This window comes from Delphinus delphis, chromosome 14, assembly GCF_949987515.2.
Source record: "Delphinus delphis chromosome 14, mDelDel1.2, whole genome shotgun sequence".
Taxonomy (NCBI): domain Eukaryota; kingdom Metazoa; phylum Chordata; class Mammalia; order Artiodactyla; family Delphinidae; genus Delphinus; species Delphinus delphis.
In genome coordinates, this window is record NC_082696.1 from 57,762,975 (window position 1) to 57,767,147 (window position 4,173).

A 4,173-nucleotide genomic window follows, 5' to 3' on the forward strand; every position below is an offset into this window, starting at 1 on the left:
TTTCCCTGTGGAGTACAAATGCATTAAAATGTTAAGGGTTAGTGTTAAGAGAGTACATCTTTCTTTGCATCAAAGTAGCACTATTTTCCTTAACTCTGAAAACAAAGTTCTTTATAGTCCAGCTTGTAGAATCTAAACTCTTTTTAAATAATTAAAAACTGAGTTTAAAAAAAAGGTAAAGGGCTTCCCTGGTGGCGCAGTCGTTGAGAGTCCGCCTGCCGATGCAGGGGACATGGGTTCGTGCCCCGGTCCGGGAAGATCCCACATGCCGCAGAGCGGCTGGGCCCGTGAGCCATGGCCGCTGAGCCTGCGCGTCTGGAGCCTGTGCTCCACAACGGGAGAGGCCGCAACAGTGAGAGGCCCGCGTACCGCAAAAAAAAAAAAAGGTAAAGGATAAGAGTTATTGAGCTCTTACCATGTACCAGGCACTATTCTAGTTTCATTTAAGGTTCATTTAAACTTCATCAGAACCCTATGACTTAGGAACTACAATTAAACCTGTTTTTACAGATGACGAAACTGAGGTTAGAGTGGCTAAGTAGTTTGACCAGTAATAGTTACTTTTATAGACTGAACATATGTGTTGCCCCCAAATTCACATGTTAAATCCCTAATCTTCAGTGTGATGGTGTTTGGTGGAAGGGCTTTGTGGAGTTAATTAGGTTTAGATAAGGTCATGAGGGAGGGGCCCCCATGATGGGATCAATGTTCTTTCTCTGCTATGGGAGGACTAAGAAGGTGGCCACCTGCAAGCCAGAAAGGTGGTTCTCACCAGAAACTGAATCTATTGGCAGTTTGATCTTGGACTTCACAGCCTCCAGAATTATAAGGAATAAATGTCTCTGTTTAAGCCATCCAATCTATGGTATCTGTTATAGCAGTCAAAGCTAAGACAGTTACACAACTAGTTTGTGGCAGAGTTATTACTTGAAGGTTCAAGTAATCAGTCTACTTTAGAGACTGAGTTCTTAACTAGTATGTTTACCATAAGTTAGAGGTTTAGCCATTGTCTACAAATACAGATATCCATGAATTAAAATAAAGGGAGGCACAGTGAATGACTAGATAGAGGACATTTTCACAATAAAGATTGTTAGTACCAAAGCAAATTACAATAGTAATTTGATTAAAAGTGAGCGGATAGTCTCCAATAATAGTGTTTGGGAAGAGAAACCTCTACTAAGAACCTGGAATAATGTGGGTTTTTTAAAATATAAATTTATTTATTTTATTTATTTATTTATTTTTGGCTGCTTTGGGTCTTCGTTGCTGCGCATGGGCTTTCTCTAGTTGCAGCAAGTGTGGGCTTCTCTTGTTGCGGAGCACCTGCTCTAGGCACGTGGGCTTCAGTAGTTGTGGCACGTGGGCTCCGTAGCTGTGGCTCGTGGGTTGTAGAGCGCAGGCTCAGCAGTTGTGGCGCACAGGCTTAGTTGCTCCGCGGCATGTGGGATCTTCCTGGACCAGGGCTCGAACCCGTGTCCCCTGCCTTGGCAGGTGGATTCTTAACCACTGCGCCACCAGGGAAGCTCCTAGAATAATGTGTTTACAGTACTGTTGGTCATTACAGTTTTATTGACGCTGTACAGTTGGGTGAAAAGCTCATTGCATTGGGAATCAGAACTGTATTCTAGCTGTTCTTGACACTAACTAGCTAAGTAAGCTTGATACAGCTGCCAAATTTCTAGGCTCTAGTTTCCAAGAAATAGTATTCATGCTGCTGGAGAAAGCACTACAAGATAAATGATAAATACTTTCTTGTCACAAGATAATCAGTATTAGTACCAAGAATTTACTGTTCACATCCCTATGTGAAAAGCACAAAGCATAAATTAGAAGGGACAAGATTGATTGATTTCAGTGAGTTTAAATTATATGGGTAGTGAGGACTGAGAAATAATACTCCTAAAATCATAAAGAAAAGTTTTTTTAAAAGTATCAGAAAACAAAAAAGCAAACTAACATGGCTCATCATCTTTTGCATCCAGGTAAGCTGAGGTATCTAGGCATTCTAACAGCCTTTGTAAATTGCTCTATTCCACCAGAGATATCCTAAAATGAATTTGCTTTTGGTTCAAGTCAATTCAATTCAACCTACATTTACAGGGTCCCTCAGAGATACTTTGAAACTAATGAAGCCTAAGCTTCATGCCCCTGACTTGCACAGCCATTCTGTGCACTGCAGGCTGCTGGTCATTTGGAGTTCTGGGTAGGAAGCAGACACCAAGTTGCACACAGGAAGCATTTCTATGTAGCATTTCTGGTAAATTGCCTATAAGTTCACAGAAGGAAGCGACCTGAATCTCCAAGGCTCTAGTACTTTGTTGTGATTTCTTTTTCTTTCATTCTTTTGCACTCACTTTTCAACGTAATTTTGTCCATAATATTATATTCTTTTTTCTTTAAGCACACAGTACCCCACCCCCCATTGTATAAGTCAGGTTCAAATACCAGTATCTGCTGTGCCTAATAAGTGTTATGCCCAGAACTAATGAAGATACAAAAATGAAGGGGCTCACAGTTTTGTGGGAAGAAGAGTGCAGAATTAGGTATGAAACAGAATGCTAGTCTAGTGGTAGAAACAAAGTGTTACAGGGGCACACAGGAAAAAAACATTGAACAATGCTATTTTGTTGCAGTATCCTTATCTTCTGAAAGATATCAGGCTGACCAAAAATTACGAGAGTTGAAGAAATTCTGAACTTCTGTAAGTAGCCTGTGGCCTGTCGTTTCTTCAGCTATTGCCTTTCAAACTTTCTTGACTATGATTTGCAGTGTAGCAGACAGTAGTGTTAGCCATGCTTCACGCTCCCTACATCTCTCAGCCTACTTTGAAGTTAAGTTAGAGGCATGTGCCTATTCAGGTCAACAGGTCATAAGAGAAGGGGACTGCGTTGTTTCAGGTTCAAGTCTCTTATCATTGATTAAAAGCCCCAGTGAGAGTCCTCTGCACTCTCTCTAGAAAGATTTTAAACCTGGAATCAAAGATTCAAGATGGAGTATTGTTGACCCTTGAACAACTCAGGGGTTAGGGGCCCAGAGCTCTCCCACCCCCAGCCCAGCAGTTGAAAATCAGCATATGATTTTACAGGAGGCCCTCTGTATCCTCGGTTCTGCAACTGAGGATTCAACCAACCTCAAACAGGTTCCGCATCAGAAGCTTCAACAAACCGCAGATCATGTAGTACTGTAGTTTGTATTTTTTTAAAAAATCCACCTATAAGCAGACCCCTGAAATTCAAAGCCCTGTTGCTCAAAGATTAACTGTAGTTGAAAGATGGAAATATACTAGATTCTTGAAGATCTGGAGGAGAACCAACAATGAGAGCAGTCTAATCCACATCAGACTTTATGGGAATGACATGTGACATAAAATACTTTTATGTTAAACTACTAAAATGCATTTCACATCTTGACCTAATACCCATATACATATATAACTGAATCAAAATTTTCAAATAATACCCTTGCTATTTCTGACATACCTGATATTTCATTTCATTTAGTAAAATGCGTATCATACTCAATTTCACAACCTAATTGGTTCCCCCCCCCCCCCAGTGTGGAAAATACTCTTAAGCTACCTCAGAACACTGATCGTCTGTGAAAAACTTTCAGGTGTGTCAACTTATTAGATTAGCAGCTTTACAATAAATGCAATGTTACGATAATAGAAATGTGAAATACAGATTACATCGCGTAAAATTAAATTACTGCATTTTTGGCTCTATGTTTCTCCATTTGGTACACATATGTGAACATACACACATACATATATATGTAATAAAGGAAAAATGTTTTAGGCTGTTCTGCAAAACTGTTAGTCTCTAACATTAAAAGAAAACATTGCTGCTCTAAAAGTTTGCGCTTCATTCCAAAAGAACTCCATTAAGAACGTATTTGGCTTGGTGCCGGTAGGTTTTGGTAGGTCTTTGAGGCCAAAATAATCTTTATGTCTCTTTCCAAACACAGGAGGAAGAAATGAAGTCGGGAAATCGTATATTTTAGTACAAAGCCATTGTGCTGCTTTGGAAGCCTGCAACCACGCAATAATAAAAGCCCGAACACGGCGTCAGCCTTCCGCATTTCACCCCTTCTCGACGAATTGGAGCTGCAGCAGAAGACCGAACAGCGCGGGGTCCCGGCCGAAATCCACGCGAAACTCTCGCGAGAGCC